Below are 12,200 nucleotides of genomic sequence, written 5' to 3'. Positions count from 1 at the left end.
ATGAGGAAGTTAGCACATTAATCATGAAACTGACTCAAAAGTTGCATTCATACTATATTTTCACCTAGTTAGTAAATATTTTATTAAAACGTCAGATATGCGCATCATCTAAAATATGATCCACCCAAATTTCATTAAAATGGTATTTTAAAAAATATGATCAGGTTATGCTCCAAAACAGTGACTTTTCTACTCCGCGGATGCTCTCTGACTTGCTGTGCTTTTCCAGCCCCACATTTATTGACTATTACAGAATACAATTGTAGTGAGCCATCTGGACCACATAGAATATGAGTTCCCTGACTGAATCAGATTAACAGCCTCAATCAGGGAGTCCTGGCTAACATATAAAGAGGAGTGTTAGAGATTCTGGGACACTGATAGCGAGCTGACTCTGAAGAAGCAGCACTAGAGTCAAGGACTGTTCATGTGTAGATAAAGGATGACTTGGAGACTGGATACCAGCCTCTGTGGGGTTATTTCAATAATGGCACTGAATTAGTAACTGAACATTTAAAATATGCCACCGTCAGGAAAGTTAGGAGGAATTGTTTTAAATTTTGAAAGTAAAAATCTTTTATATATCTTTAAAGGATGTCAGTCATCAACAATAAGATTTAAAGTATGTTCAGTTTGATTCAATTAGAACACCATTTGTTGGGGATTTATTTTCCAGAAGGTCAGAAAACTGCAACAGTTCTAGCCATACCCATACACCATCTAATATTCACATCATCTGAAAGATTTATTAAATTCAAAGTACCTGAACAGTTTACAAGGGGTTGGTTAACTCAGTTGGCTAGATAGCTAGAGTGCGGTACAGAAATAATATCAACAGCATGGGTTCAAATCCCATACCTTCTGTGGTAGTTCATTGTGGTCTACCTCCTTGCCTTACTGCTCACTTTATGTAAAGCGACCCAACTAGATTCAGACAGGGTCTAGGCCCGAAACGTCAGCCTTCCTGCTCCTGTGATGCTGCTTGGCCTGCTGTGTTCATCCAGCTCTACACCTTGTTATCTCAGACACTCCTCTCCCTGCTGGATCCGATATTCTCTTGCCCACTGTGACCTTTGTTAAATATTCCATCAATTCCCTGGTTCCCTACCCTCCAGGCATCTCATTGTCCTAGCACCATAAAACGACACTCACCTTACATACTTACATCAAGCATTCCTCAATCTCTGATGAAATTAATGGAGAGAGATGCCTGCATTCCTTTGTGGATTATGGCTAATTACCTACCACACGCGCAGTTTGTTGTTGGGACACATAGGAATGTACGATTTGCATTAAATCTGCTGCTGCCTCGGAAATGGTGATATTGATGGGTCCTTGCAAATGCAACCTCCTAATCATAAATGATGCCTGGATTCTCCAGCAGCCGAGCTGTTTCTGCAGCATCGATGGGAGTTGTGCATCAGGACCTGCAGAATTCCCGACATAGCAGTCTTTGAGGAATTTGACCAGGAAATCTAAAATTTCGATGGACAATTCCCCTGCACCTGGAACCCTCTGAAAATACAGACTGAAAGCAAAGACTTCAAAGGATTTTTGTTGGAGGTAGGTTAATAGTTTGCGGAAGATTAAACATCTGGTCCAACTTCTGGTTAACGATTGTACTGCACCACTCTCCCACTCCAAGTAACCATTCAACCCCTACTCTCTAAGACCTCTTGCCCCCTCCTGTGGCCCCGGGCCCTAATCAGACACCTCTGTCCTCTGGGACCTGACATTAAACCCCACCCCACCTCACACCACCCTTGTTCTGCTCCACCACGGATTTGATATACGCTTCTCTTCCCGAGACCTGACACCTCCTCTCCCAGGTTCTAAACCCCAACACCACCCCCACCCCCATTTCCCAGGGAGCTTGACACTGCACCTGATCCCCACCCACCCCACAGGAATCTGAAATATCCTTTGCACCCCCACGCACACATGATCTAGGACCTGACACCAGCCCTTGTGATGCAGCCACACATGCTTTCTCCCTGCTGGATCCAATCTCCTTTACTTTAACCACTCCATCACTTAGCTGGCACCATGGCATCATACCCAGCTGACTCTCTACCCACCTAGCACTCTACTGACCTAGCACTGTAATACTTTACACATCTTGCATAGTTATCCTTTCACAGGGAGCTTTACATGGGCTGTCTGTGCTGCTGGACATTTAAATCACAGAATGTAGCAACTATTGCTGTGAAAGCAAGTAGACAGTTGGACTTCCACTGACTATCCTGCACCACAAGGGATCAGTTAGATTTTAGGTACACTCCACATTACTGAAGTTGACACGATCAAAATTCGTCTGCCAGAAATGCATAGATCTGCCTTAACAGAAAAGAGTGGAAGTGAGAGCCAATTGGACTGTGATTGCCACTTCTGGGAAAATCCAGCTGATTAATTCATTAACCTCAGGATGACACGATGCTGTTGTCTGAAAGCTCTAAGCAAGTATTAGGTTGTTTTTTTTTCAGTGATTTCCTAAAGTAAATGCACTTTGCATGTTCGCTTTGAGTGAAATATGTTTACTTGCACCGTTCATTGAGGTGAATGTCACTGTGTGCACGTGGTGTTGCTGAGACACATTGCTGGCTGAGGTCAAATCTGGTAAACCTTCAGCATTTTCATTGCATTGGGCCAATTTCAGTTTTAATGAGCAACATACTGAATAACAAAGGCACAATTCAAAACATAAGGTCAGCACAGCTAATGGAATGGATTCTGCTGATCTGCATATTTACTGAACAAGTGGTCTGGTTTGTATATATGATAGCTTCAAATTCTATAAACCACTGAATAGTATCTACACCATATTACTTAGTAAAAAATTAGAAAGTGCAGAGGTGAAATTAAAAAGGAATTTAAGAAAGTAAAGCTAAGCACAAGAATATATTGGCTGGTGAAATCAAAGGATGTCCAACTATGTTTTGGAAATTCAGAAACAGCATAAGGATAACTAAAGAAAAAAAAATGTCCAAGATGAGAACACAAAGGCAACTTGTTTGTGGAGGTGCAAAACGTGGGCATTTTTTGAGAAAAAAGAATACTGTGAATCAATTTTCATGAAAGAATGGAATGAATTCAGCAATGCGATGAAGGAAGGAGAATATGAAAATTGAATGGGATAAATATTGTGAGGGAGATGACATTAAAGTGCTTAGCATCTTTAAACATGGTAAATCAAGAGGACAGAATGAGATATATCATAGACTGTTAGGGGAAGCAAAAGAAGAAATAATAAGGCTTGAATCATCATTTTTCAATCCTGTGCAGCTACAGGTATGGTGCCAGAGGATTGGGGGATAACTAACATTGTTTGAAAAGGAGCAAAATTTGGAAAAAATAATTACAGCCCAGACAGCCAAGTTCAGTGGTGAGCAAATTTTTGGAAATTATTTTGAAGAGATGATTTAAAACATCACTTTAGAGAAAACTTTCAGTACGGATTTGTGAAGGAAAAGTCATGTCTGATCAACCTACTTGATTTTTTTGTTGGGAAACTGAGAAAGAAGTTTGAGGGCAGCACATTTTGTTTAGACTACATGCATTTTAGCAAGGCTTTTGACAAAAAGGAACTGGTCAGACTGGTTAATAAATTAAAAGTTCATGGGATCCAAGAGAAAGTGCACCCAAAATTAGCTTAGCAAAGGTTTATGATCAATAGATATTTTTGTGCCTAGAATGCTGTTTCTGTGGGTTTGAAGAGACTTCAGTACTGAGTCCTTTCTGATTTATGGTACGTATCAACAATTCAGACTTAACTGTAGGGAGTATGATTAAGAGGATAGCAAAGGATATAAAAATTGACCATTTGGTTGATAGTGAGGAGGACAGTTGTAGACTGCGTGAAGGTATCAAAGCACTTAACATGTGGTCAGAAAGTGACAAATAGAGTTCAGTTCAGTGAAATGTGATGTCCTGCTTTTGGGTAGGAAAAAGACAGTGTGCAATAAGTGGTAGAATTCTGAGAAATGTAGAGGAATAGAGAGATTTTGGGAGTGCATGGCTACAGATCTTTGAAGGTAATTGGACAGATACATAAAATAATAAAGCAGGTATGCAGAATATTTCCTTTTATTGCCTGAGGCTTGGAGTAAAAGAGCATTTAGGGGATTATCAGAGATAGTAGGAACTGCTGATGCTAGAGTCTGAGATAACAAGATGGAGACCTGGATGAACACAGCAGGCCAGGCAGCATCAGAGGAGCAGAAAAGCTGATGTTTTGGGTCTGGACCCTTCTTCAGAAATGGGGGAGGGGAAGGGGGCTCTGAAATAAATAGAGAGAGGGGGAGGCGAAGGTGGATAGAGGAGCAGATTGTTGTGGAACTGAAGGATGCCCAGGATGGACATGTTGTCCAAGGAGTGGGAGGGGACTCTGGCTTGGAGACTGCTTTGTGGAGCACCTACGCTCGGTTCGTGACAAACGACAATACCTCCCAGTCGCAAACTACTTCAACTCCCCCTCCCACTCCTTGGACGACGAGTCCATCCTGGGCCTCCTCCAGTGCCACAACGATGCCACCCGAAGGATGGAAGAACAGCACCTCATATTCCGCTTGGGAGCCCTGCAGCCCAATGGTCTCAGTGTGGACTTCACGAGCTTCAAAATCTCCCCACCCCCGACCTCATCCCAAGACCAGCCCATCTCATCCCCACCTCCTTGACCTGTCCATCTTTTCTCCCATCTATCCACACCTCCCACCTCACTGACCAATGCCCACCCCCACCTCCTCGACCTGTCTGTCTTCCCTCCCTCCTCACTGACCAATCCCCATCCCAACTCCTTACCTACACTCACCTTTACTGGCTTCATCCCTGCCTCCTTGACCTGTCCGTCTCCTCTCCACCTATCTGCTCCTCTATCCACCTTCTATCATCGCCTCCCCCTCTGTCTATTTATTTCAGAGCCCCCTTCCCCTCTCCCACTTCTGAAGAAGGGTCCAGACCTGAAACGTCAGCTTTCCTGCTCCTCTGATGCTGCCTGGCCTGCTGTGTTCATCCAGCTCTGCACCTTGTTATTTCAGGGATTATGTTCTCCCTACAGCTCATGAACTGCAGCAGTTCAAGAAGGAACTGCCACCACCCTCTCAAAGGCAGTTAGGGATGCCAATAAATGCTGGCCCAGCCGGTGACTCCTTCCAGTGAACAAAAAAAAAGCCATAACTCCTTAAAACATGGATTAGGTTTCAGCTGCATATGGGCCGTCATTCTGCCCACCATGTTACAGGAAAGGTATCACATTGTTAGAGATGATCTGGAAGAGAATGACAAGAATGTTGCCAGGAATGGAGAATTTTGACAAAAAGGAAAACATTGATATTATTTTTAATGGGCCATTTTTTGGGATGAGATAAGGCTGAGGGAAGGTTGAGTTGAAGTGTATATATTTACAGTGAGATTTCGACAGAGTGCATAGGAAAAATCTGCAGATTTAGCAGAGTGGTCAATAAGTAGGAGGGTTAGATTGTTAATGACAAAGTAATTAGTGAAAGAATTAGGGTTGGGGAGTATTTTTTTTCACTCAAAAGGCCTTGAACTCGCCACCTGAAAGGGTGCTGGAGACAACATTGTCCTTGTGTTTAAAAAATGATCGGACAAGAAATTGAGGTGCCATGTATAACCTACGGGACTACAGTCCAAATGTTGTAGGTGGAATTAATTTCGATAGCTCTTTAACGACAAGGACAGACTTAATGGGTAAAATGCCTCTTCTGTGATTCATCTTTCTGTATTCTAAGAGTATTTTGTTAATTAAAAATTGAAGTGTGCCAGTTTAAACAATTCAGATTACATCTCAGGATTTTCTATATATTTTCCTTCAAATTTAATGACTCCGTAGGTTTTCACAATCAGAATTTGAATGATGTAGTCCCAAGGAATCCCAAGCAACTTAATTGGAGGCCAGGGGAGTTTCCTATAAATATTACTGTAGGACACTGAGTGATTTTACAGCTCCCTAATATTCCTTTAGCTCAGTGAACCAATTGGTCTCTTACTCTCTTTTGTTTGCAAATCTCAGCCAGGTTGGTGACACTGATGTAACAACTGGCCTTCCTCCAGTTAGTAGATGGAAGATGAGAAAACAGATTGGGTTAGAGCTTCCCTGTTCTGTATTGTCAAGATCAGACTGAGTTGTGACGCACTTCAGGAGCAAACTGCCTACTGACATTTAAGGTGGAGACTCAGAAACAGACAAAATTTTGGAAAGCATGCTGTACTTCAGAATCCTCTGTGAAAGAAAAGAGACAAAGGGGAAACATTGACCTAAAAAAAGTCCAAAGGGCTAGTGAATGTATTTACATTTAGGTTTAGAAAAAGACTTCAATTTATATAATGCTATTTGGCAAAGTGTTTTAAAGCTAAATAAACATATTTGAAGTGTAGTCACTTGTGTTGCAACAGATGAATAACACAGGAAATTTGTGCACAGCAAGCTCTCATAAAAAGCTTTGTCAATAATGGCCAGATGATATGTTTCAATGATGGTAAATGAGTGATTAATATCAGCCAGAACTCCAGGGATAAAACCTCTACTCCTCTTCAGTACATTACAATGGAATCAGAGAGAAGATGGAGTATCAGATCAATGGTCCAGATATTTTGATCACAGTTGGAAACATTATTTCCATCCCTGCTCGGATTTAAAATTACCCGTTGATCCTCTGATGGCTTCTGCACTGGAGATTTTTTGACAGGAGCATCGTGTTACAGGAAATATCGATGAATCCAGCAGTGAAAACGATCTTCATAGAAACCATACCACCTTTTGCAGCAGTCAGTGTGCTGTATTCTGTCATAAAAATGTCCAGCAGCACAGCCACCTTTACAGCTCCTCTGAAAAGGTAAGGGTGGGTTATGGTGACAGTTGGCTATGGGGTTAGGGTGCCAGGTAAGTGACGAAGTTCTAGGAGGAAATGGCAAGGAGGTGGGCATGCACAGGAATAGTGACCTTGCCTGGGAATGCCAGACTGGCAGGTGTGACAGGGGGAAAAGTGTGTGAGGGAGGTGTTATTAATTCCAGCAGGAGGTAATGCCATAGTTTGAGGGTGAGGGGTGTTTGATCAACAGGTTGCGTTTGGGGAAGGGGGGGTGTAGGGATTAGGGGTTGTCAGGAGCTGGGAGGAGCGGGTGAGGCTAGGATTGTAAGAAGTTGGGAGTGGTATAGTTGTGGGGGAAGGTGAACAGTGAGTTAGGCATTCAGTTGAATAATTACTCAGGAGTTTTAATCCTCTAACTTTTCCTGGGTAACTATTAGGGTCACTGAGTTGGAACCCTCTACATTCTTTGCATTTAACGGACTCTTTCCGAGGGTTCCCAGATGCAGGAACATTGCCCATCAGAAAATTCAACTTCCCGCTCAACTCCCACTGTGTCTGGCATTACACACAGTCCAACGCGTTAACTCCAGGCTGCACTGCTCCAACGCCAATCTGCCCATCACAAAATCTGGGCCACAATCAGCTCCTCCTAAGGACTGCACCTCTGTCAGCGCAGCATTCCCTGTCAATCCACAGTTTTTTTTGTGTGTGCGCGCTTAGTCATAGCTGATACGAACTCCGAGAATTCATCCAGATGGATAATGGCGGGGCGGGGGTCCCAGCTTTAATGTTTCTTCTGTTCCCATTCACTGCAGTGGCAAAAGCATAAATGCCGTTATAAATCCGAAAGGGATTTCTGCCATTTAAATCGCCAGAGTGGGATTGCAGATCTCTCAAGCCTTACCTCCCGCTTATCTCTTCACCAGTGACATCCTGCTCCTTTACTTGTGTCGCCTCTGTAGCCCCTTTTTCCTCCCTCTCTCTGTCTGCCCCCGGCTATAGTAGTCTGCCCTCACCTGGTGCGCGGTGCTGGAGCAGGAGGCGGGGAGAGCAACAGCAGAAGGTGATTAGCGTAGAGCCTGAGTGAGACACACCCCGCCCGAGGCAGGGACTGACACACAGAGGGAGGGGAGAGCACGCTGCACTAGGTCTGGGGTTAGTTAGACAGGGAGAGAGCCGAGCAGCAGGAGCAACATCAGCCTTTGTCCTCTTTTAGCGTGTGTACAAAGGACAGAGAAGTATTCGGAGTTGCACACAGTTTCACACAGAAGGTAACGCGCTTCCCCCCCCCTCCCCGCTTTCTCTCAAATGCAAAGAAAGCCGGGTTCGAGAGGGCAAAACCCCGATCCAGAGCTCTTTAAAATGTAGCGGGGTTTTGGAATCTCGGCTATGAAACTGAATGGGGATGGTGAAGCCGCGTGTTTGAGGTGAACATTTCACTGGAGTGAAGTCCGAGTTTCAACCGAAATTTACATATGCCCTGGGATAAAAGAAGCTGGTCCGGCTGCCTAGCTGTTTCTTAAACAAAACGGTCCCCTTGACCCAAACAAAGGGAACTAATAGCTTTGTAAACACAAAATACCGCTGTAGGTCAGAAATACAGAGGATGCTGGAGAAAGAGCGGCTCTCTAATTTATCTGGAGTGTGTGAGATGGAGTTTGGGGTTCTCTCCTCACCCTCTCTCGCTGTGAGTGTCTTTGCACGGGGAGTTTAGTGGCGGTAGAGGAGGGTGGCAGTATCTTTCTCTTGTTGCTGTGTGTTATCCCCAGACCGGCAGATGGACACCCGGGTCTATTGTCATATTGTTCACTCAAAAGGCAGTCAGCGTTCCGCGTGAGAGCTGCTTTTAACCCTCGACTATTGGGTGAAAACTGTAATAACTCCTCAGTGAAAGGGCTAAGCCGTGTCCGCGCCACTGCAGTAATGTGATTCAGCTGTGATTGAAACCAGATGATTTCTGGTCTCTCTCTCTTCCTTCCCACCCCCCCCAGCTTAATCTTTCTGATGTCTGTGGTATTGGGTTGGTCGAGTGGAAACTGCCATGATTTTGCTGTTCGACCTCTTTAGGTTTTACTTATTTTGTTTTTTTTTCAAGCTCCACTGACTCCGGTTTGCTCTTGATCTCCAAACGTGCCCGTTTCTATCGGATTCCGCCTTGACTGAGTGATCAAGCACCCAGCGCCCTTGTTGGTTTTACCTTCTGTGAATAATAAATACCCTGACATTGCAAGATGTGTGTGTGGCCATATGAACAGGCGACACCGTACCTGGTTTCCCAACACCTACTCTGAACAGTGCTAACAGCGTGTTTTAAGAAGTTTTGGTGTGGCGTTATAATTAGTAAAAGCCTTCGACATTTCACTGATTATTTGCGAACTTACAGAAATCTGTTTAAAGAGCAAAGATATAAAAGGAAGTAACCCCCACCCCTTAAACGAGACGTGTTTTTGAAGCGTCTGACACGGAAGTATAGAGATTGCACTATTAAATCCTCGGCAGCAGGTAAAGGTCAGAGAGTGATGCCTGGCTAACTCCCGTACACTGTGTACTTTTAACTGTAGAAGTGTCCAGGCCAATGATAGCCAATCCTGAATACAGAAACAGTTGTTCCTGGCTTTCTGCAAATTAATTTAGATGTTTAATCACAGTGCCAGTTCCCTAGAAAGTGCTACTCCCTGCGTGCACATTGAATCAGCAAAATGTATTGCTCAGTCAAGATAAAGGGACAGAATTAGTACATCCCAGAAAGCAAATGAAGCAGAATAGAACTGGAGCCAATGTTTATGCACTTCTACGAACACTTGCAGATTTACGTGTCACAAGCAAGCACCCCGTAACTCAACCACAGTTTCAGTTTCTGCCTACTCATAGAGGCACAGTGAAACCCTAGCTAATACGCACCATCGGCACACAGCTAAAAGCATTTAACATATATTTCTGCAAGTGGTTACTAACTTTTTAAATTTACTCATGGGACTTTATAGCCCATTCTTAGTTGCCCGTGGTGAGCTTCCTTCTGGAACTGCTGCAATCTATTTGGTGTAAGTAGATCCAAAATGCCTTTGGGGAGGGAATTCCAGGATCTAGACCCAGTGACTCTGAAGGAATTGAGATATATTTTGAGGTCAGGATGGTGAGTGGTTTGGAGGGGAATTTGGAGGTGGTAGTATCCCCATGTATCTGTTATCTTTGTCCTTCTAGATGGAATTGGTCCTGTGTTTGGAAAGTGCTGTTTAAGGATCTTTGGTGAATTTCTGCAGTGCATCTTGTAGAAAATACGTACAGTACAGTTGCTACTGAGCATTGGTGGTGGAGGGAGTGGATGTGGTACCAATCAAGCGGGCTGCTTTGTCCTGGATGGTGTCAAGCTCCTTGAGTGTTGGAGCTGCACCCATCCAGGCAACTGGGGAGTATTCCTTCGCACTCTTGACTTGTGCCTTGTAGATGATGAACAGGCTGTGGGGAGTCAGGAGGTTAGTTACTTGCTGCAGTATTCTTAGCCTCTGACCTACACTTGTTGTCACTGTTTATGTGACAAGTCCAATTGAGTTTCTGGCCTGTAGTAACTAGAGGATGTTGACAGTGGGGGATTCATTGATACTAATACCATTGAATGTCAAGGAGTGGTGACTGTCTCTTTTTGGAGATGGCAATTGCCTGGCATTTGTCTGATGTGAATGTCACTTGCCATTTGTCAGCCCAAACCTGGACATTGTCCAGATCTTGTTGCATTTGAACATGGGCTGCTTCAGTACTGAGGAGTCATGAATAGTGTTGAACATTGTGCGATCATCGGTGAACATCCCAACTTCTGAGCTAATGATGGAGGGAAGGTAATTGAGGAAGCAGCTGAAGATGGTTGGGCCTAGGACACTCCTCTGAGGCACTCCTGCAGAGATATCCTGGAGCTTAGATGACTGACTTCAACAATTACAATCATTTTCCCATGTGCCAGGTACGACTCCAACCAACAGAGAATTTGCCCTCGATACACATTGATTCCAGTTTTGCTAGGGCTCCTTGCTTCCACACTCAGTTGAAAGCAGCCTTGATGTAAAGGACTGTCACTCTCACCTCACCTCACCTCTACAATTCAGCTCTTTTGTCCATATTTGGGCCAAGGCTGTAATGAAGTCAGGAGCTGAGTGGCCCTGTTGGAACCCGAACTGGGCATCACTGAGCAGGTGTAGCTTGTTAGCACTGCTGATACCTTCCATCACTTTACTGATGATTGAGAATAAACTGATGGGATGGTAATTGGCCAGGTTGGATTTGTCCTGCTTTTTGTGTACAGGACATACGTGGGAAATCTTCCATATTGTTGGGTAAATGCCAGTGTTGTAACTGTACTACAACAGCTTAGCTAGTGGAGTGGCAAGTTCTGGAGCACAGTTCTTTAGTACTATTGCTGGAATGTTGTCAGGGCCCATAGCCCTTTCAGGATCCAGTGCCTTCAACTGTTCTTGATATCACATGGATTGAATCGAATTGGCTGAAAGCTGGTATCTGTAATGCTGGGGACCACTGGAGGAGGCTGAGATGGATTATCCACTTGACTATTTTGGCTGAAGATTGCTGCAAATGCTTCAGCCTTACCTTTTGCGCTAATGTGTTAGGCTCTTCCATCATTGAGGATGGGATGTTTATGGAGCCTCCTCTGGTAAATTGTTTAATTGTCAATTCATGGCTGAATGTGGCAGGACTGCAGAGCTTAGATCTGACTCATTGGTTGTGGGATCACTTAGCCCTATCTATCATTTTCTGCTTATGCTTCTTGGCACGCAAGTTTGGTAGTCCTGTTTCGTAGCTTCAGTAGGTTGACATCTCATAGACAAATTTTGCTTTTGAATTTTAAAAGAAAGTATGAATCACAACCAACTTAAATCGAATTACTTATAGATGATGCCATCTTGATGAAAATGAATGGAATTAAGAGATTATTCCTCCGACCAACATTATTAAAACAGTGAGGTAGGTCATCATCATGTTGATGTTTGTGGGAACTTCCAGTATGCAGCTCCATCCCACTACACTTTTGATAAGAGCATGGCTGAAGTGAGAATCACTATTTTTGGAGAATGATACGTGATCCTGCATTCCATCCTCTGTAGTGGAGAACCTTGGTCCACCATTTATGTGCCCATGTACCATGACAGGAGTACTTCTATAGTAGAGCACTGATGTTTAGTCCTTGACATTTCAAGATTTTTTCCAAATGTTAAATAAATTGAATGTATTTGTCAACCTCATCATCATTTCCTGTTCTAATGCACACATTTTCTTTCCCATAAGTCACTTTTAGGCAAGAATTAATGATTCCAGCAACTTATTCCCAGACATCCGTCACAAGTTTACTGTTAGATGTTGGAAGGA

The 12,200-nt window shown here is 43.7% G+C and overlaps 1 protein-coding gene across 1 annotated transcript in view; it reads left to right on the top strand.

Annotated features, from left to right (window-relative positions):
- Nucleotides 1–7,966: 7,966 nt before the first annotated feature.
- The window catches only part of LOC125483516 (unconventional myosin-Ib-like), a 120,873-nt gene continuing 116,639 nt past the window's right edge, over nt 7,967–12,200 (top strand). The window contains exon 1 of the mRNA XM_048599183.1: nt 7,967–8,098. The gene's annotated coding sequence lies outside the window, so the exon portion shown is untranslated. The remainder of the gene's footprint in view (nt 8,099–12,200) is intronic.

The sequence above is a fragment of the Rhincodon typus genome, chromosome 7, assembly GCF_021869965.1.
Source record: "Rhincodon typus isolate 14 chromosome 7, sRhiTyp1.1, whole genome shotgun sequence".
NCBI lineage: Eukaryota > Metazoa > Chordata > Chondrichthyes > Orectolobiformes > Rhincodontidae > Rhincodon > Rhincodon typus.
The sequence above is the reverse complement of the archived record's forward strand: the minus strand, read 5'-3'. Positions and strand labels throughout refer to the sequence as shown.